This window comes from Mus caroli, unplaced genomic scaffold (assembly GCF_978045245.1).
Source record: "Mus caroli unplaced genomic scaffold, Mus_caroli_1 scaffold_12, whole genome shotgun sequence".
NCBI lineage: Eukaryota > Metazoa > Chordata > Mammalia > Rodentia > Muridae > Mus > Mus caroli.
Genome location: NW_028227267.1, coordinates 111,292,669 through 111,316,132, shown reverse-complemented (window position 1 = coordinate 111,316,132; position 23,464 = coordinate 111,292,669). Strand labels below are relative to the sequence as shown.

The 23,464-nt window shown below is 37.4% G+C and overlaps 1 long non-coding RNA gene across 2 annotated transcripts in view; it reads left to right on the top strand.

Annotated features, from left to right (window-relative positions):
• Positions 1-21,667, top strand: part of LOC147001943 (uncharacterized) — a 52,892-nt gene extending 31,225 nt beyond the window's left edge. For both annotated transcript variants that reach the window (XR_015044757.1, XR_015044758.1), the window contains exons 3-4: positions 18,223-18,314; positions 21,443-21,667. This is a non-coding gene — a long non-coding RNA (uncharacterized LOC147001943). The remainder of the gene's footprint in view (positions 1-18,222; positions 18,315-21,442) is intronic.
• The last annotated feature ends 1,797 nt before the right edge of the window (positions 21,668-23,464 follow it).

Genomic DNA, 23,464 nt, shown 5'->3' with positions numbered 1-23,464 from the left:
CTTGTGACCCTGGTCAGGCTGGGTTTCCTGCTTTCCTAATGCTGTCTCAGGTCCTGCGAGATTGAATTAGAACAGAAATTGTGTTCCACTCACAGGTGGTTCTAAGATTGGGTGGAGAATCCTCTAGGGGACCTTGTGGATATCCACCGAGGTGGACCTGATGTTGGTGCTGACTAGAAGGGTATGGCTACCTTCTTAATCAGCCATGGCTTCCAGTAGTGGAACTGGAATCCCCAACACAACCCTAAACTCTCAACCTACAACCTCTCTTCTCTGCAAGATAAGTTGTCACAAGGGTGGCTCCGTTCTTGTGGAATGGTCATCCCATGACTGCTTTAACTTCAGGTGTTACACTGCCTAGATGGTATTAATCAGAAGCTAAATGACATTGAGACCCAGGTTACTCCCAAACAAGGCTGCTTACCCAAAAAGGTCAAGGAAATGATTTCTAATGATATTTCCCTATACTCATTGAGCAGTACCTAGTCCTATCTCCATCAATCAAGTTTATAGAAGCAGAAGCCCACAGAAAATCACTAGGCAGGGTTCTGAGAACCCAGTAGTAGAAGAGGAAAGTGATTATAGGAGCCAGAGGGTAGGAGACACCAGGAACCAGTAGGCCTTCTCTATGTTAAGTGAGTTGTGTGGATGTTGTCCTCAGCAATGGAGCTCAGCTCTCAGTTTGTGAAGAAAAACCTTTGTCTTAGAATCAGCATTGCTTGTTTGGCTAATACCTCAACTGAATACAACCCAGACCTGCCACTATAAGCCTGGCCTGGATACAAATGATTGTCAATTGAGGTTCCATATCCTCCAATACAAGGAGTTCTCATTAGGCCCCCCTTCATAGATTCCAGGAAGTTTCCAGTGCACAAGGAGGATCTATTATTATTATTATTATTTAATATTTTTACAATCCAGTAGTTATCCCTCTCCTGGTCTGCCCTCCAACATATACTCATTCCATTCCTCCTCCCCCATCTCCAAGAAGATGTAGCCAACCCCCCACCTTCCCACCCCACCAGACTTCCTCACTCACTCTAATGGGGCCCCAAGTCTCTCAAGCATTAGATGCATCTTCTTTAACTGAGCCCAGACCTGGAAGTCTTCTGCTGTTTATGTGTTGGGAGTCTCAGATTACCTGGTGTATGCTGCCTGGTTGGTGACGTAGTGTCTGAGAAATCTTGGGGGTTCCAGGTTAGTTGAGTCTGCTCTTCTTCCTATGGGGTTGTTCTCTTCCTCATCTTCCAGCATTTTCCTAATTCAACCACAGGGACCCTGAGGTTCTGTTCATTAGTCGGGTGTAAGTATCTGCATCTGACTCTTTCAACTGTTTGTTGGAAGACTCCAATTTTTAATATTTCCAGAACTACCTGAAATAATACAAACTGAGTACCAAACCTTCAATCATGAGTGTGTGGTTAACATTTGATAATTAAGTCATACTATATATGAAAATAATTATAATTTTCTTTAGTATCAACCACTCAGATATCTCCTGATACTCAATTGCTCACATTCACCTTCATGAGGAATCATTATCAGAAAATGGCCAAAAGTGTTTCAGGTGTTTCACCCACATGTGGGACAGATGTTCATCATTAACAATTACTAATTTTGTTCAACTAGTGAGTCCTAGTGACATTGCAGGAAAAAAATGAAGAAAATTAATTTTACTCTCCTTGAACTTTGAAGGGTATAAAGTCTGAAGAAAATCTCTAAGGGAAGTGATTATAGCTATTTGAGCAAACCAACCCTCTTGAGAACTATCTGAGTACCTACACCTTAATCCCGCATTACATTTGGCTTTTGGTTACAAATATCAGTATCTTATTTTCCATCTCAAGTATAGTTTTCTTTCAATAATAAGAAAATCTATATAGAGCTTTAAGATTCTTAAAGCTATAGCCTGATTATTACTTTTTTTCTTTTGTTTGTAAATTATTTTCAGGAGACACTGACCTTTAGAGACCTTCACCCCAGAACTAGCTGTAGTCAGTGATACCTTAAGCCTGAAATGATGAATCAATACACTAAGTGGATAAAATATTAGAACCTATACTTCAATGCACAGCCCGATTGCCCTTCTTGTGAACATGATCAGTTAAAGTTTACAACCTGAAGTATATACTAAAGTTTCAATGTGTCCTCCAATAATTCCTGACTTGGGAACTTAATCTACACATTCCTATGTTAATAGTTCTTCAGAGGTGCAGTCTTTAGGAATTCTGTGGGATGAAAAGAAGCCATGAGGGTTGGGGTTTATGAAGAGTAACTTTTGTATACAGAGTAAGAGAAAGTTGTGCATATCTGTCAGTCACCTGCCTTCTATCTTGAGCCTGAAGGGAAATTTAATGAAACAGAGAAGGAAGAAGTACAGAACAGAGGCAGATTTCAGCATGACCCCTGCTTGCCGCAGAGTGGGGGACAGTCAAGGAGAATACAGTGGAGAATGGCAATGCTATTATAATAGACCTTGTCTTACAAAGATCAACCCATGGTTACATGATCAGAAGAAAACAACAATGATTAGACATTACAGACCTCAGAGCCTGGGACATTACTTCAAGACATCTTCTTTATACTCTTAAGAAAAAAATACAAGAATTCCTGAAACAATAATTTAGCATATCATGGAAAGAAATACTGAACAACTCAGAAAAGCAGAGCAGGATGAGATGAAATAGAATTGTGTAAAAATTCCAGAAAAAATGTAAATGTGTTGCATATGGATAAGAATGAGAATAAAATGACAATGAAGCCATAAATGAGACAAACCATCTTGAATTTCAAGTCTAGTGTGCAAAAGGACTTGATGTGTCCAGGCATTTGGAACCCTGGGATTCAAATCCTAGAATACTAGAAAAATTTGAAGAAGTTACACCCAAAAAGCTATTGAAGAAATATGAAATATCATGAGAAGTACTTTTAACGTAAAAGGTTACCAGGAAGTAATAACAAAGAAAGTGAGAAAGAGGTTATGAAGATACTATATTATTTTTTAGTTGGGATTTACAAAGACAAAAAAAAAGAATAAGAAGTTTTTTGCAAGCACAAACTTTTCTGTGACATTAAAAAAACCCTCCTGTTGTGTAGATTATTGTTTGCAAAAAGAAGTTGTAAATAACCAGACACTTGAGATCTTAAAGTTGCAATTTCATTTGTAGTTGGTTTTTATTCAAATCATTTTTAATCATCTGATAATTTATCAAATAAAATCATGAATTCATGAATTCAGCAGTGCCTTGATAGACCATTGATTACACATAAAGTATACCACAAGTAAAGTAAGTATAAAGATATTTTTATATCAAATAGGTTTCATCTTAATGCAAGTTTAACTATCAATAGGAATAAATTATACTTAATGTGTATTTTTAGCTTCCCTTGGTCTTTCGCAGCAGCAATCTCTCACATCCATTTGCCCCTCATAGGAAGCCTTTTATAACAATTTGTCTTTAAACCTTTTGATTTCCCCAGGGTATTTAAAGTGAGTGATTTAAGTTCCCTGGTATGTAATTGTGTATATGGTTGTAATCATTTAAGGATAAATACTTACTTAATTACAAATCAAGTGTCAATTTGACTAAATGAAATTGCAATTTAATATGGAAGTCATTAATATTAGATTATCAAAATTAAATTGCTAAGCCTTGTTAAGGGTTTACAATGAGTGTGTGATTTAAAAGCTTTGTAAAGTTGTGATCACTAGTTTGGGATTACTTAATACATCCACCTATTGAGTCTTCTGTAGGGCATACTTTGGAGTGAACTGTCTTTGTTCAGTTTCTACGTTGCCTAGAACCTAATTGTTCTGATTCATTAGCTCTACAAGAACACATTTGCATTATCTTATCTTTCAAATTTAGTGACTTATGTGTATCCCACAAGTGATTATTGTTTCCTTTTACTCAATAAAATGAACTAAGGTTGCACTTTAATTTGTACACTCACCTTGATTTCATATGAGCAAATTCACTATTTTCTTTTAAAAACAAACCCTAATAATTGAAAAAATATATATGTATATACTAGTGACTTTTCTTGTCATACTACCCTAAGGTTTGTTTAAAAACAGATATGAAGGGGATTGATTTTACTCACAGTGTGAGAAGGTAATGACCATCATGAAGTAAAAAGCATGATGCAATCAATGGTGACAAAAATACTCTGTAGGGGGTAGGGGCAGAAAGCAGAAAGGAAATGACCAAGAATTGACCTTTTACAGTTATTCCAGGACACTAAACAATAGGAAGTTGGCACTGATAATCAGAGTAGAGTGTCCCTGCTCAGGTAAATGTCTCTAAAATGAATCCTTCAGACAAAACAACAGTATGTTTTCTAGGTAATTCAAAATCCAGTTATGTTGGCATTGAAGATTAAAATCACATCATATAACAATATACCCATGATGTAACTAATCATTGGAAATGAATATTTCCATCTGCAGAATGGGTTTAGCTTCTGACATCTTATGAATCTAATGTGATGCCATTGTTATATTTAATGTTTGTGATGCTACTGTTGACTTAAAGACAGGGTTGTAGCTCATTGTAATGATTGACAAAACAGATGTCAAGCCTCTGAAGTTATTATTTAAGAAAGGAATGAATAATGTTAGAGACATTGATATCCTTAATGACTAGGTTAACAATTCAAAAGGTCAATTATCCAAACATTGACATAATTTCCTTATAAGGACAGGATTTTCTAGTATAGACTTTCTAGACCTAGAGCTAAAATTTAGCGTAGTTACATGGATACTTATTTAACCCTGTAAATGCCATCATAATGAAACAACAAAATATTTTAAACTCAACAATCTTGTACAACTAGCCAGACACAACAGGCATAGAGATTGACAGGGCAGGTTTAGACCACAGTTAATAAACTATCGCATGTGGAGCACAGCAAAGTGGTGCACACTTGGACAGTTATTATGCAAAATTTGTGACTTATGCTATTCATTCATGTTTCTTTAGGAATGGTTTATCTGCCTTTACTTGTAGGAAAATTGCTACTCATGTTACTTAAGAAATATACTAGGAGATGAGAGAGTGTCATTTTTGTTCAATTCACAAGTTAATAATTTAATAAAGAAAGCTGTTGTCTCCTTTTGTGGAGACATCCCAATTAAGTCCCTAATTGCATGGTTGTATGTAGAAATATTATTCACTTTTACAGGTCCTTTCAAAAGTCATTTAGTAGAAAACATAACAAATGTCTAATTTGACTGAAAATTAATTTCAATCTAATAAGATGTTTTCTTATAAACAGTATTCCTTTAATATTTTCAAATGTGATACATTTTCTGCTGCTGTAATTTAATTGTGAAGTTTTTTATTGTCACCCCTAAATTCTGAGCTGTGATCCATACAGCTATGGTAATTAAACCCTTCATATCTGATAGCTCTTGCTGACACTCTGAAAATGAAACCTACAAAATCATTTCTTATGAACCAAATTATTGAATAGAGGATCATCAAGGAAGTTAATGGTTTCTTGGAGTTGAAATTTGAGTGTGATCTTTACATATACTTTTAAGATTGCAAAGAAAAAAATGTTTGGCATGAAAATATGTTTTATACATTCAAAGAAAAATTAAGATTTTTCTTACATTGCCACTATCTAGAAAATACTGGCTTTGATCCCTGCAAATCTCAGTTAGCCTTTTAGCACAAGACACCGTACATAGGAAAGTAGGGTGAAATTTCCTACTCCATAGGGACTATTTGCTAATAGAAATCAGAGGCTAATCTTGAAATAATTTATTAGTTGGACAATGTCTTAGCCATTGTTCCTTTGCATAACAAGGCTTCATGACTCAGGCAACATTTATAAAGAGAAGAATTTAATCGAGTGCTTGCTGATAGTTTCATGAAGGTTAATCTATTACCATCATGGAAGAAACCATGAAGGCAAGCAGGTAGGAACTGATCTGGATAAATAATTATAGGCAGCAGTGAGAGAGGGGGTGGGAAGGAGAGAGGGAGGAAGGGGAAAGGAGAGAGAGAGAGAAAGAGAGTATAGGAGTCTAGCAGGGGCTTTTGAGACCTCACAGCCCAGCCCTAGAGTCACACGTCCTAGAACACCTCCTAATCCCACCCTGATAGCTCATCTACTGAGGACAAATCATGCAAATTTATAAGATTTTGAGGGCCAGTCTCATTCAAACCACCACAGATAGTGTTGTGAACATAGTTGAAAGTATTTGAACCATTAAGGTGATGATATTTTCATCACCAATATAACTTCTTTATGAATCATAAAGTTATGAACCATGTCAGGGTTATGGCCACCATGATAGGTAGGCACTTTACAATGCAAAGGTTGGATAAAACACTTAATCAATTACAGAAATGATTGCTATTACCTAGTCTGCTTCAAACACTGTAATGGAAATTTTAGATTTTTTTTTAATAAAAATGACATGGAATCCCAAGAAGAAATGAGATTAGTACACACGGCTCAGTTATGGCTTACTAATTACTCAGGCTACAATAAACAATAAATAAATAAGTGGTGGACAGTTTAAATTCAAATAGCAATTATTGCAGAGTAACCAATAGAGTTGATAAATGAGATTTGTCCACAATGAAAAACTTCCCTTAGATACTGAAAGTATTAGTCCAAGAAAGAAAATCCCTAAGCAAACAAACAAACAAATGAACAAAACGAGCATACCTGTGAATCCCTATCATCTCCACCACAGTGATAAACTGTGTGTGTTATTAAATTCACTGAGAAAGTTGCCACTGCTCATTAGAGTAAATGTTTGTCTTAGAGTACAGTTTGATTCCCCTTATCTATAGACAGTCTGTTCTTAAATATGGGATGGGAGGGAAGCGAGTTGCAAAGTAGCAGATGAGTACACCATGCATTTGGAAACAGCTAGAAGGCAACCATTCCCAACAGATATGAATACTTTAGAACTGATTTATCTATTTACTTTACTTCCAAATTGCAGCTTCCCCTCCTCTCCTCCCAGTATCTCCCTCCATCCCCCCTCCCATTCTCCTTAGAGAAGAAGAGACCTCCCATGAAAATGTTATCACGTTGCATTAGGACTAGGTGCATCTTCTTTTATTGAAGCTAGAGAAAGCACCTCAGTTTGTGGAAAGGGGCTACCCTTGTACCAGCTGTTAGTGGTTTGACATGAAGACAAAACTTCATTTCTGTTATAAATGTGTAGGGGGCCTTGGTCTGTTCTATGCATGCTTTTGGGTTGGCAGGTCAGTCTCTGTGAGCCACTTTGGGCTCAGGATATTTCATTTTGTAAATATTCTTATGGTCTCCTCAACTCCTCTGGCTCCTTCAATTCTTCCTCCTCCTCTTTCACAAGATTTTCCCAAGCTCTACCTAATGTTTGTCTGCATCTGTTTCCATCAGCTACTAGGGAAAGCCTTTCACAGGAAAGTTATACTAGGTTCCTGTCTGTAAGTATAGGAGAATATAATTAATGATATCAAAGGTAGGCTTTCTCTAATATCAAGGGTAGGCTCTCTCTAATGCTATCAGTCTAAAGTTTTACCAGTCACTGTTTGTCTGCTCACTCATTTTCTGTGTCTTCTTTATTCCTGCACATCTTGTAGGTATGAAAAATTGTGAGTCAAAGGTTTTGTGGGCAGGTGGGCTATACACAGCCTGGTTCCCTGTCCATCAAAGGTCTAGAACCCCAGTGATCTGATAGGTGGTGACTTCTACCTGCAGGGAACAGCAGGTGTTCAGCCAAGCCTCCTGGGTCCCTGGCTCCTGTCCTGTAGCTACAGCCTCCCACAACTTCCCCACCCTACCCCATAGATGTATGTGGCCTTCAGTCAAGTAGGAGCAGCTACAAGTCTCCCCATATGCAAATAAGGTTTCCCCAAAGCTCTCAGACCAAACCAATGAGAAGTCCATATTGTCAGACCCTTACCCACCACAAAACTGTATACAAGAATCCTACCTGGAAGGACTAAAGGTGTGTAAGAATTACTTTGTCATCCGAGCCTTCTGTCAAAAGAGCTGTAACACTTGAGAAGAGGTCTGCTCTCCCAAAGAGCCTCCTGAAGCTCTGCTGCACTGGCTAGCCGGCCTTTAGTCAGCCCAGTCCCACCTGACTCAGTGCAGGGCTCCATGGAGTAAAGGAGTAAGCTGGAAGGCACTGCAGAAACAACAGAGGTGGAGCCAAGGGCAGCAGCAGAAGTGGTGAAAGAGACCGCCCCTCCCTGCCCCCACTCACTTCCATTCACCAGAACTCTCAAACCAGGCTGGGCCAGAGATCTCCATGGAAAGCCTCTGGTATACTGTCTCACAAGGTTTATACGTGGTTTGGTGTCTCCACCTTTCTATTGGATGGAAAAAGTTTCCATTGGATGGTTCACAGGAGGTAGACATTTCAGGTTCCATATCATCTATGGCTAGGAGTCTTAGCTAGGGAACACCCTCATAGGTTTCAAGAAGTTTTTCTTGTTCTAGATTTCTAGTTCCTTCCAGATATTTATGTCACCAATTCCAGTTTTTTCTCCCTCTGTCCTCCCCACTTGATCACTTCAGTCCCCTTCCCACCCTTTCTTCAACCTAGTTTTCTCTCTCCATTCCCCTTCTCTGTGGGATTCAAGCAATAGCAGTGAATTATTTTTCTAAAATTATTTATGTTTAAAAGTTTATCCCACAACAACTTTGCCATGCTTGGATTGGGGTTCTAAGAGAAGGGGTGTCTAAGAACAGAGAAAACATCAACTCAAGATATTGGTCCACACTGACAACCTGTGTTCTGCTCAAGACAGTTTTCCAGACAGCTGTGTCTCTCTCTTCCTATCCCTCTGTCTCTCCCTTCCCCTCTCCCTTTCCTTCTGTCTCCCTCTCTCCCTCTACCTCTCCCTCTCTCTCTCTGCCTCTCCCTCTCCCTCTCCCTCTCCTCCTCCTCCCCCCCCCCGCCCCACTAAATATATATATATCTGGATAGCTCATCTCTTGCAGATCTAAGCCTGGTCTTTTACATATCAATCCAGCCATTTATTCCAGATTCACCTTTGATTATCCTGTGACTCAGCAAATCATGACCCAGTAATTCTTAGTAGACAGTAAGCACAATTTATTTTAACATTGCAAAAGAATGCAGAGATCTGACTACCTTCTAATCACAGATGATAAGCTAGGTAGGTGGGGCCCCATCCTGAAATTACCATTTCCACCATGCCTGGACATTGACTTTCTGTGTCCCAGGCTGACCCTGAACTCAGGAATCAGCCTGCCTTCATATCTCCCTGCCTTTGAGTCTGTCTGAGAATCTGGCTCAATAATGCAGATGCCTTTGCTATGACAGTCCTGTGAAGGCCCTCATTGAATTCAGGCTGGATCCTGCATCTTACATAGTTGAGCAATTATATAGTGTAGAACTGTTTCCATAGTTACACAGCTTTAAGGTCTGTACTAAAAGTCCAAGTGTTTACCATTTTGCTGAGACATTAACCACACCTTTACATCTTGAGCTCTTGTTGTTCCAGAGTCTCATGCAGTCATTAACATTAACAGGGAGGATATCCCCTAAAGGAGAAACATAAAAAAAATGTTTGCTATTATATAAACACCAGTATTTGCCAATCGTGGAGGTCCATGCCCTGTTGGTCCTGACCCAGTGGCCAGAACCATGTCATTTCACCCTTCCCAAGACCATTTCTGACCTGACACATCTTCTCCCCTCCCTCTCCCCACGCATTCCTTCCATTCTAGACCTGCCATCTTCTGTCACTATCTATCTTGTCTATTATATCTCCTTCCCTAACAAGAACTGTTCCTTTTAGTCCCTTACTCTATAGATACCCTCTATGGTTCTATGGATTATAGCTTGGTTATCATTGACTTAGCAGTTAACACCCACATATAAGTGAATATATATATATATATATATATATATATATATATATATATATATATATCATGTTTGTCTTTCTGTGTCTGGGATACCTCAATCCAGATGCTATTTTCTAGTTCTATTTATTTGTCTGCAATTTTTATGATAAAATGGAACTCAGTATCATTTCTTATTAGTGTTGGTGAAGAAGTAAATTGATCCAAAAATTACATATTGCAAAAAAAAAAAAGATTGTTTTGAACTTCTGACATTCAGAGTTGTTCTATCTAAGGCAATAGGTAATTGAAGGGAGACCATGATTCAGACACTAAAACTAAAGCCAAAATGAAATGAAATAATAAACACCAAGCTCAACTGGGCAGTTAGCTGTAATGAAGATACAGAGAAGGTGATTCTCAAAAGATAGCACAGGAAATATAGAGGAACAGAATAATTAAATGTAACTATTTTGAAATCGTCACATAAGAATATTAATTAACACATTATTAGTGCAATGTGCTACTTTTTTTCATTGTCCGCCTGAAGACTGAACCTGTAGCGTTATACTTGGTAGGCAAATGTATCAGCAGTCAGCTGTGCCCTGAGGCACTTTTATTTTTTTCATCTTTCCTGCGCCAAGGTCTTAGCAAATTGCCCAGACAAGCCTTGAATTTATAATCCCCTTGTATTGTCTTGCCAAGTATCCTGCAGTCCTGCTGCACTAAATTCAACTTTACTTTTCTGCTTTTAAGTAGTCAGAAGTACTTCAAATGTTATGGCTAAAAAAAAAAAAAGAAAAACCAACAACAGTAACACTTGGAAAGGCTCAGTCAGTGAATGCTGGACATACAAATATAAAGACTGGAGTTTGATCCCTGGGTCCCAAATGAGAAAGCTGAGCATGGAGATGTTTGTTTGTAATCCTACAGTAGGGGAAGCAGAGGTGTTAGGTTTCTGGACTTTTGGGCAAGTAGTTTAACTTATATAGTGCTTGGTAGTGCTTGTGCAGTATGATAATATGTCTAAAAAAACAAGGACTTTGTGTGTGAGGAACTCTATCCCAGGTTGCCCTCCAGTCTGCCTATGCACTTACACACACAGGAGTGTGTAGGGGAGTACACATGCATCTGCACATATACACATTGAGTGGAAGAGGAGGGAGGGTAGAGCCAGGCAACAGAGAGACAAAGGCAGAGATAGAGAAAAATGTTAGGCCAGATATTTATTTATTTGTTTATTTGCTTAAAACTCCAGATTTTATTCCCCTCCCAGTCCACACTCCAACTGTTCCACATCTCATACCTTCTCCCCATCCACTGTCTTCATTAAGATGCCCCTCCCCCCAACCCTCACCCCACCAGACCTCTACACTCCCTAAATCTTCCAGTCTCTTGAGGGTTAGGTGCATCAACTCTGATTGAACACACACCTGGCAGTCCTCTGCTATATATGTGTTGGGGGCCTCATATCAGCTGGTGTATGCTGCCTGGTTGATGTTGGAGTATCTGAGAGATTTCCAGGGTCTAGCAAAATTGAGACTGCTGGGCCTCCTACAGGGTCCTCCTCCTCCTCAGCTTCTTCTAGCTTTCCCCTAATCCAACCACAGGGGTCAGCAGCTTCTGTCCATTGGTTGGGTCTAAATGTCTGCATCTGACTCTTCTTTTACCCTTGCCTATTTCTCATGGTAGAGAGTTTTTCTCACCCTTTCTTGCTTCCGTACATGGACATGGAACCATGTTTTCTGACTACAATTTAAGAGTTCCTTGATGGACGAATCACTGTATCCCATTTTCCTGTTCTTTCATTCAGTGATTAACACTCAGGTATCTCCATACTGAGCTACCATGAACAGTACTAAAATAAACACGGAGGCACAAATAAATCTTCAAGTGTTTGATTCCAGTCCTGTTGTCTATAGATAGAAGTGGTTTGTTGGAATTTATAATAATAGCTCTTGTTGATTTGGGAATTTCAATTTTCCAAAATGGCTATATTAACTTATATTTCCACCTATTGTATACATGCTTGTAATACATCCCTTCACATATTATGAAAAAGATGTATATTTTTAAAATTTTTTGACAAGTGAATGGGAAGGAAGTACATGGTGGTAAGTGATGTGTGCCAGATAATGAAATTCACATACCAACTGCTTTCAATCATATGCCGATTCTGACTTCAGAGAAACCCAAAGTAGATCTGATGCCAGTGGCTTAGAGACAGAGGGAGTTACAGCAGAAGGGAAGATTTTGATTTTAAAAAAGGCACGTTTCAGACAGGAATAATAAGATTTGGTCAGGTGTTATACCCCACATGACCACGGTTAATAGTTGTGTATGATATAATTCAAAGGTACTGAGAGAAGAGGTTCACACAACCTTACCGTTCTTACCACCAAACAAAGGCAAAAATCTGGAGAGATAGTGGATATTTTTCATCAACTTTATTCAATATTTCATATATATATATATATATATATATATATATATATATATATATTAAAAATCACCTTGGAGAAAAGAACAAAGAGAAAATTCTGAGAAAATCCTGAAAGTGGTTTCCTTCTAATGAAAAGAATGAAGCATGAGGCAGGATTTTTTTTTTTATCAAAAATGGCAGAATGAGATTTCAGTGTTTATAGACACAATGACACTTTAGCACAGAAAATTAAAATAATAACTCAGTGAGAAATGCAAAGAAGAAACAAGTAAGGAGACTTATCTTTTGCTATTTAATTAAAATTATAAAACTTCCCCCTCCCTTTCTTTCCTCTTACCCCTCACATGCCAGGCTTCCCCAAATTTTTCTGCTTCTTCTATAATTATTGTTCATAAATATTATATATAATATAAATATGCAATATATTATGAAAAATGTATAAATAAAACATACTGACCTTCTTTATTGTTGTCTGCATATATAGGTTTCAAGGGCTGACTACTTGGATTTGGATAGTCAACTGAGTATCGTCTTAGGATAAAACAAATTCTCTTTCTTTCTCTCACTCTCTTAGCAGTTGTTAATTGCTAACGCTTGTAATTCTTTACCTAGGCATGTAGCTTGTGAGATTTTCCCTATCTAAGTTGGGATGTTGGAATACCAAGTGAACTTGGAAGATTTCTAGCACCCAGACACTAAGTCAGATGTGGTGGCATATTCCCAGAGATAAATAGGCAAAGACAGGTTTATACTGGGTTATCACTCACCAAACGGTCTAAATCAGGGATTTCTCTTTGTGGGAAATCCTGTCTCTAAAATTAAGACAGAAAAAAAATGAAAGCCACCTGATATTAATCTCTGGCCATTATGTACACACATATACACATACATTGCCACAAATGTGTGTGCACATATGTATGAATATATTTAGTCATGTATTCTGTACATGCACATAAAATAATAAATTAATAAAAAACAAGCAAGCAAGAAAAAACAAAAGAGAGAAAGCAAAAAAAAAGGAAGGGAGGAAGAGAGAAAGAAAGAAAGAAAGAAAGAAAGAAAGAAAGAAAGAAAGAAAGAAAGAAAGAAAGGGAAAAGAGAGGAAAAAGAAAAGAGAAGAGAAAAAAGAAAAGACAAGACAAGACAAGACAGCTTTTGAATGACCAGTTTCTCTCCTGGGTATCATCTATTGCTTCTTGATGACATTCACAGTAGGTGTAGGCGTCTGTTCTTACAGTTGGCTAATGCTTAATTTAAGCTCACTTTTCAATGGTAGAGATAATCATCCACCTACACAATTCTAAATACAGCTTGCTTTCTTGAGCTGTCCCCTTTAGGTAACTAAGGTAACAGTGGCTTTGACCACTCTCCCACATCCTTTTCTCTTTAAGAGTCAAATGACTCATAATAAAAGCAAGGCCAAGCAATGTAATGCTCATGTGAAAATGGGTTTCCACTTTCCTGTGTATCCTGAGAGACTTACTGACAACTTTGCACATGACAGTATCCACTGCATATGGTCTCTTACAGGCCCTACACCAACCATGAGCTATGGAAAACAGCAACAACAAAAACAAACAAACAAACAAACAAAACCAACATGGCTTGGAATTCATCTTGAATAGGCATTGGAGAAATGCCTGCTGGTGACCTGGAGCTAGCTAATTCTCTCAGTAGATGGCACAGTTGTTTTTCCATTGCACACCCTAATTACCACACTTATATAATCACACTTGGCAACTTGAACTGGAAGACATTTTAAACAGATTTTCTTTTATGCCTTATTTTGGTCTATGGGACCTAGAATCTACTGAATGCAGAATCCTCTGGAAGATAATCTTGGAAACTCCCTCTCACACCTGTGAGGACATCTATGACAGATACCTTGACTCTATTAATGAGTGGGAAGACTGATCTTGTCTGGGGTCATTGTTTGGGTTTGGGTCCTAGACTGTCTGAAGAGGACAGAGAAAGCTGAATACAAGAATCAGTCTACCTCCTCTTTACTGAGAATACTGAACTTTTCTCATTGTTTGGTTTTGTTTCCTTTTTTTTTTTTTTGGCTTAGATTTTGTTTTGATTTATTGTTTTGTTTGTTTGTTTGTTTGTTTTGCTTTGTTTTGTTTGGTTTGAGACTTGCTGGCTGTCTTGTAAATTCCTATGTGGACCAGGCTGGCCTGAAACTCACAGAGATCTAACTGTCTTTAGCTTCTGTCCAATTGCAGGAATTAAAAGCTTATGTCAGCACCTCTGCCTATCTATTTCTATTGTGATGGGTGAAACTTTGAATTGTGATAAAAAATAAAAGCATCATTTTCCTTGAGTTGATTTTGTCAGGGTGATTTAAAATAGCAAAAGAGAAGTAAGCTGTACAGATACTACTAATAGAAAACCTAGAAGTTTCCTGAAGGGGTCCTTGTCATCTTCACAGTCTTATTAGGTCTCAATTTCCTTTTCTTTACTTTTTATTCTTTTACAAAGAAAAAAAAAACTCTTTCCTGGTCCTTTGTGAATTTCACATCATGTACCTCAGTGTCACTTATCTCCTGGTTTTCTCATACCTGCTCTCCACTCTTGCAATATCCCCCTCCCCAACAGAGGAAAAAAAATCATCTTGGAAGCTGTAGTGTGTCACAGTGTGTCCCACAGTATGCCCTTTAGTCCACACTACTTTGCTTGCAAATGTTCATTGCAATGGCATGTTGGTCTGGTATAATACCTCTGGGTTCAGCTACTCGGGACTCCTTTCAGACAATTTGTTGTTGCCCTGTGTTATGGAGATCCATGTAGTTTTGTATCTTCCCTTTCACACACTCCAGCAGGTCATCAGTGAAGTAGACATTGGAGTGAATCAATTCAAATCCCTGGATCTGGGCCTGAGAGGTATCTGAGCTGATCAGAGAGTTGGCTCTTCCTTTCTCACACACTTTGAGCTGGCTCACAAGCAATACCTACAACCAAGGCAGGTTCTACCCTGCTGCCCAGTCAAGGTACAGGGCCCACTGTCTCAAGTGCTGCAGCACTTGGAGGGGCAGGACCAGCTCTCCTGCTCTTTTGATCCCAGGTGCCCCACCTGCATAGGTGGTGAGGATCAAGGAGGGAGTAGGGTCAATGCCAGCACACAGGAGGTGAGTAGCAGGACCAGCTCCCCCACTCATGTCCTCTGGGCTGGCACATGAGCAACTACCTGCAATGCACTAGCCACTCTTCTGAGTACTGTAGCTGGGACAGGCAGGACCAGCTCTAAGACCAGGGCCAGATCAACTGATTGCCCAGGTAAGGGGTGGACCCAGTTATGCACACCACACAGACATCAACACCCAGACCCAGGGATGTCTCCCTAGCCATTGGTAGTAAACAAACCCTTGATGCTTCAGGGCCATGAACCCAGAAGTGGATCCTAGTGGCAGCTCAGGCCTGGATCCCACCACAGTCCCGTATGGCATCACCAGCTACTCACATCAATCTGTTCCTCACTACCTTTGAGTCTTTGGTTCTGCCTCTTTTCATTATGCCTACATCATTCTGTTTCTCTTCCTATTCATCTCTCCACCACTTACTTGCTCCTCTTAGTGGCTGCCAGGTCTCTATTCTGGGGTCTTTGCAAGAGTGTCCTTGTAGTGCCCTGCCTAGCTCATGTGTTGACACCAGTTAAGTCATCTCATGCATAGTCTGCTCCCCAAGATCTACTCAGGCAGGTGGGTCGTGCTAGGCTAGCTCCCTGTCCTAGGCCTTCATTGCTTCTATTTGACTGTCTTGCAGACTTTTGTGGTCAGCTTGCCCTACCATTTCAAATATGGATCACTAGCACACAGAACCATGCTCAGTTCTTTCCAGGAGTGCTGGAGAGTCGTCCTCAGGTCCTCATGCTTGCAGAGTCCTTGCTTTTATGCATTGAACAATTTCTCCAGATTCATTATATGGGTAGCTAATGAATTCTGCATATGGGGAGATATCAATTTTCCATTGTATGGGAGACATGTACAACTAAAAAATTCAAAGACGACAATAGATGTAATTAATCTTCTAAACAAATTTTCTTAATCTAGGCAGATGATCAACCTAAAATTCAAGGAGTCACTGATTTTTGAACTGGTGCTCCCTCCCTTCAGTGCCTCATTTAAGAGTTGTTTCCAGATATATTGCAATGATTATCTGAAAAGGATGAGTAAAATAACATAAGATTTGGACTTAACATAGTTTTAAAATGATACTGTCAGAGATCTTTTAATTCATTGAGGAAAATGACTAGCATTTTAGTCATTGAGGAGTCACAGCTGAAGCTAGTCATCAAAAGTAATTCTAAGCATGCTTTATTCATTTTGATCAAAATGCTTATTGCTTAAAGTATTAGGTCTGTCTGTTATTCATAAAATAAACAAATGGTCTAAATTGGATTTAATTACATATTGCTTTCATACATATTACCTCATTTCTTGTCCTACCATGATTGGTACATTTATATACACTCCAGTACAATTATAACTAATGCATAAAATTAGACACTGAAAAGAAAAAAAAAGATGCTAGTTAATACAGATTTGCACAAGTGATTGAGGATTTAATGATTCATAATGACTTGGCAAGTTCAGAAGAACCAATTTAATCAAAAAGTTATTGCTGACATAATTGTGTGCTCAATTAACTTTCATAATACTCTGAAATCTGTTTGCTTTGAATATTCCCAATTTGTTATCTTAACCCATAATAGTTCTAACAGAACACTTTAGAACATGGAGAAAGATTCTTTCTGTTGATCAATTCATAATAGGTTTAATTATTTTTATAACATTCAGTTTTGTACATACTGTAACTTTCTACAACCTAATTGTAACTTCTTTTACAGGTTCAATAATTTTGAAAATTGGTTTATTTTTAAATTAAAAAGTTGAATATCCAAAATGGACATTTTAATCTATAATGTGTGGAAGTCAAAATACTGAGTTTAAAAGTTTCAGATGTATGAATTACATATCATTTAATATAAAATTTTAAGGGACAATGAGATTTAGAGTTTAAAACGAAGGAAAGAAAATTCAATCCCAGAGCAAAGAAAAAAATGTAGAATGGAATGAATTTTACAAACAAAATATCCTTGGTAAGAAAGTTTGATGAATATCAGCCGGGCGTGATGGCACATGCCTTTAATCCCAGCACTCGGGAGGCAGAGGCAGGCGGATTTCTGAGTTCGAGGCCAGCCTGGTCTACAAAGTGTAGTGCCAGGACAGCCAGGGCTACACAGAGAAACCCTGTCTCGAAAAACCAAAAAAAAAAAAAAAAAAAAAGAAAGTTTGATGAATATCGTGACTAAAATGTCCAAGCTCTTACAATATCACATTAACATACACACACAAGAAACTACTCTTTAAATATTTAAGAAGCTAAATTTAAATCACTCAATATTTTTAAATATAAAAATTAATGATCATATAAAAGGTGAGAAAATGTAAGTGAAAACCACAAAAGAAATAAGTCACCAGACATGAATGTTCCCCATCCTTACTAAAGATAACAGAAATGTTTTTACAAAATAAAAGAATAATTGAGACTGTCTAAATGAATTAGAATCTATAAATCACAACAAATGTACATTACTAAAATAGAATAACTTACTCTTAGGTATAAAATAATGCAACTTAATTCTGAAAAAGCCAAAAAACTATTCTGAACTCCATCATCCATACAACTTCCCCTGGTATCTTATCCAGTAAAGACCAGTCTGGCAAGATCTTATCAATGGTAAAAGGGTGGTATTTTTATCTTGGGAGTAACAAACAGCTTTCTAGTTAGTATTAAAGTCTACAATAGGGGATGTATTTGTGCCAGCACTGTAACCTACCCAAATATTTATGGCTTGGAAATGCAAAGTTCTAAGAAGAAAACCTGCTCATCTCAATATTCTTATTTAATTTGAAGCTAACTCTAAATATTTACCATTATGTCCACAGATAAGAGTAGCTTTCATCAATGATCAAATGTACTTCATTTTGCAAGAGATGGAGAAGATTATAAAAGTGCACAACTTCTCAGGATATGAAAAGTAAGTGTTCATGGGGTAGTCAGCACCTATAGATACATCTGCAAAAAACAAACCAAAACAAAAAACAACAACAACAACAACAACAAAAAAAAGAAAAACCCTCCACCTAAAGTTCTAGAAAGATTAAAGGAGAATTATCACAAAGATTAAGAGCCAAAGTACCAGGATTTGTCTGCTAGTGTCTTCTCGAGATGACAAAGGTGCTGTCCCATGAAATATCAACAAAATACCTACCAACATAATACCTGCATAGTAAAAAAAATAATAATAAATGTTAACATAGATCATAGAAATCTAAAAAGGCGTCAATAAAGAACCAAAGATAGTCAACTGCATTTGAGAGAGGAAGAATTAGTTTCCTTGAAGGGTGTGTTCTCAGAAAAGTTATTCAATTCTAGATTGATCCTTAACTCATCCTTAAACACATGGATTCATAAGCAGTACTAATACTAAATGTTCTCATTATTATGCACACATGCACACACATACACTCACAAAGGCATATATATCATAATTATTGATTAGCAGTAGCCAAATAACAGGATTAAAATTTTCAAGACAAAATGAAGAGGAAAGCTATATTACCTAAAAAGTCATTTTGTCAATTAGTTTTCTATCACTGTGATGACATACCATGAAAAAATATCTGTCACAATGCTCCATCATCAAAGAAATTCAGGGACAGAACTCAGAGCATTAACCTGGAAGCAGGAACTGAAGTAGAAGCCATGGAGGAAACTTGCTTACTGGCTTGCTCTTCATGGCTTTCTTAGCCTACATTCAGCAACACCTGCCAGGTGTGGTAACATGCATGGAATGGCCCTATAGGTATTAACAACTAATTAAAAAAATCTCCCTTTAGACTTATCTTCAGGAAATATGGATGGAGACATCTTCTCAACAGAGTTTCTCCCTGCCAAATAACTCCATGTCATTTTAATTTAAAAAAACAAATAAACATATCTAGCACAGCTACATTACATAAAGAGATAACTATTATTATTTATTTGAGGTATAATAGAACTGAACTGTAGATATCATGAAAGTAAAACAAATAAGGTATTTAAAAGTTTTCATGATAAATGTGCTCTAAATGTGTGTGTGTGTGTGCATGTGTGTGTGTTTGTGTAAACATAAGATCTTAAAAATGAGGAATATCAATGATTGAATTTATAGTTATAGTACATAAAATTTCTTAGACCCAAATAAAAGTTATATCTTTATAACAATACTGCACATTAAAAAATAAACATAAAATGATTAATTGTAAAATTACTATAATAAAGTTACTAAAGGATACATAAAAAGAAAATTGTGGTAAGAGATGTAACTCAGTCTGTAAGTTTCTTGACAGCAAGTGTTGGGAATCCAGTTTTACCTCCCAAACTGAAGCCTGATGGTCTATGCTTATAATCTCTGCACTGAGGAGGGGAAGAAAAGAGAATCTTTGGAACTAACAAACAAGACAATTTAGCTACCCTCCAAGTCCTAATAGATTTTCTCAAAACAAAGTGGCCAACTATTGAGAAATGGTAGCTATGTACACATGAACACATGTATGTACACATACATATATACACATACATATACACCCATACCAAAATATGCATAATCTTAACACCTATATAAACCGGGCGTGGTGGCACACGCCTTTAATCCCAGCACGTGGGAGGCAAAGGCAGGCGGTTTTCTGTGTTTGAGGCCAGCCTGGTCTGCAGAGTGAGTTCCAGGACATCCAGGGCTACATAGAGAATCCCTGTCTCAAAAAACAAACAAACGAACAAACAAACAAAAAACCACACGCACACACACAAACACACACACCACCTATTTAAAAGAAGTTACTTTGTTATTTTAAAAAAAGTTTGAAATAACTATTAAATATTATATTTTAATGCTAAAATAGAAAATATACTTATCATTTGTCCATTCATCAGGTGATTGATGAGTTAAACTCTGTTGATATATTTTAAATAATTTATTGTGAAATCATTGCATTATATTCTCCTCTATTTTCTACATAATTTTAGTGATCCATTTTCCTAGAAATAATATGTTCTTCTGAACATTTTAATATATATGCTACTATCATGTGGAGCTGCTAATGAATGAGTATATATTAGCATAATAAATGTGTATTAACATAATCATTTGCTGGTTCAGTTGTTGATTATGTGGGATGGACAAGAAATCCAAGTTCTAATTGGTAATGAATTATTCTAGGTGGCAAAACAAAACTATTTAAAATAAATATCACGTTTAACTGCTTTAATAAAATCAAACCATACAAGGAGAAAACTTGACTTATATTTAGGTAGCTAAATTCTTCACAAAAAGACCCTCAGTTTTGATTGCTATCTAAGATCTAAATGTGGGAAAGTTGTCAGGAAAAACCCAGAAAGAACTCCAACTGGAAGTGTAAGAATAGACTCATAAGTGTTTTCAGATGGCAAAGGTATATCAGTTGGAAAGTGATGCAGGCATCTGTCTTTCTGTTTATATACTTGGTATTCTAAATTACTCCTAAAATTCATAGCCTCTGTATTAGGGCATTGTAATGATTAGTGCTATCATCTGAACAAAATTTAGAATCACCTGGAGATGGGTCTCTAGACATGTCTGTGTCAAATTATTGTGATTATGTCAATTGAGATGGGAAGACCATCTGTAAGTGTAGCCAGTCCCTGGCTGTGATCTTAAGTGATGTAACTAAAGAAATGGCACTGAGCATCCCACAATGAATTTGTTGCTTTCTGTTTTTTAAATTGTGTATACACTTTCTAAATATTACACTAAATCTGTATCCTTTAATCACCTCTGCTGATATGAGAGATTAAGTTCCTAGGGTCTTGTAGATACTTAGGAAATGATTTCCTGCCATTCTTAAAATTCAGTAGTTATACAGTGTTTGAGAATCACTTTGTATTCCCTTGATAAAGACCATGAGTGAACCAAGCAGTGTAGGGAGGGAAGGCTTTACTTCAGCATATGGCTGTCCTAAGTTATACAGGGAAGTTAGGAAAGCAACTAAGGCTGGAACCTGAAGGCAGAAACGGAAGAAGGGGCTATTGAAGAAAAGGCCTGCTTCCTGGTTTGCTTACTATGGCTTGGTCAATTTTCTTTCACAGGGGTTGCAGTCACCTCCAGTTTGCTGGGCCATCCCATGTCAATCTGTAACAAAATGCCTTCTAGACTTACCTACTGGGAAGTAAGACAAAAGCATTCTCACTTAAAGCTGCCTCTGACAAGGTGACTCAAGGTTTTTGAGTTGGCAATTGTCGATCCAAAATATTCATTTAAAAATCAAAATATTTGTTTCTTCCTCCTAACTTCATAAAGCTCAGTGACCCCTTCACCCTGTATCAGTGTTACCATCTTTCAGTGAACAGTCTTCATTTTAGTAGGAAGCTACATTGCACCACTATCTAGTTTCTACAAATGCTTGACGTTTATTTTCATTGTCTTTGTTCAAGTAGATAGGATAATGTCCATGCTGGCAAGGCTTCTGTTACTTTGTTTTCCATTACTGTAACAAAGTATCTCAAGCAAAGGAATTAATATGACAAATTTACATTGGCCCATGTGGTTTCACTTTAAGCTTAGTTATCCCCATTTTTGAAGCCTGTTGCAAGGCAGTGTGTTGTGCTCTTGACCTTTTAGCGGACAAAACATTTCCCCTTGAGGCTTCTGAAAACTAAAAGGGAGATATAGAGAGTATAGCTCCACAATTGAATATCCCCAAGGGAAGATATGTTTTACTGCCTTCCACTTAGACAAAACTAAAGACTAAGTCCTTGACACTTGTGCCATTGATTCTTTCCAGATTCCCACACATGCTACTATAGACTGTCCTCCACTTAGTAGAATGGAATATTGATAAATTCTTTATCTGATGAAATAAATAAAAAGAAATCTTTCCCATTTTCTTTTCCTTTATCCCTTTTCATATAAGTAATGTTCGCACTGATATGTACACCTTTATTTTAACTTCATTTTTAGACAAAGCTCCTGGAGCTAGTGGCTAATTTTAAAACCACAGAATGACAATCACATGATTAAAAATACCAAAATGCTAAGAATGGCAGGAACAAATGACAATGAGAACTAAAGGACCTGAGCAATTTTCTGACATTCTAGAATAGCCTCTTTCTTAGGTGTCAAAAACATACTGATATGTTTTGAGCCACACATTTTTTGCTTTAGTGTCATTTGAAACTAAAACACTCTTACCGGATTCAATTATGTTCCAGCAGAGTATCACAAAATGCCAAACACTTAGAATGAGCTAGAAGAATGTGTTTGATAATTAAGTTTTAAATGGTAATTGTCTCATGCTTCTTAATAATGTTCTTCCCTTCTGTTGCTTCCATTCTTTTTTAAATCTTCTCATGTTTTTATTTAATTGTTTGAATTGGTTTAAAAAATCATTATATATCATCTCCTTTAAGGAAAAACTCATATTTTGAATTATTTATTTCATTGGCATGTAATTTTCATGTTTAGAAGAATTTGCATTTTCCCCTTCTTACCCTCCCCCATAATGCTGCAATATTTGTTTTATTAAATTATTTTATTTCTTTACATTCCAGAAGTTGCCCCCCTTCCTAGTCCCATGTTGAGTTCTTTATCCCATTCCCTCTGACCTCTGAGAGGGTGCTCCCACACTTGCCCACCCACCCCCACCTCACTTCCACCAGAATCCCTCTTCCCGGGGTCATCAACTTTTCACAGGATTAAGTGCAACCTCTTCAACTGAGGCCATGCAAGGCAGTCCTCTGCTACATATGTTCCCGGGGCCACAAATCAGCCCTTGCGTCATCCTTGGGTTTTTGCTTTGTCTTTGGGAGCTCTGAGGGGTCCAGCTTAGTTGACCTCATTGTTCTTCTTATGAGTTTGTAATCTCCTTCAGCTCCTACAGTTCTACCTCTTAACTCTTCCATATTGGTTCTCGACATGAATCCCACGGTTGGCTGAAAGTATCTGCATCTGTCTCAGTCAGTTACTGGTAGAGCCTCTCAGAGGAAAGTCATATATGTGTTATTATATTAGTAGACCTCTGTCATATGTAAGGTTAGTGAAGGTCTCTTCCCAATCTGTGGTTAACATTTTGCCATTAACTGTGTTCTTTCCTTACAAAAGCATTTCAACTC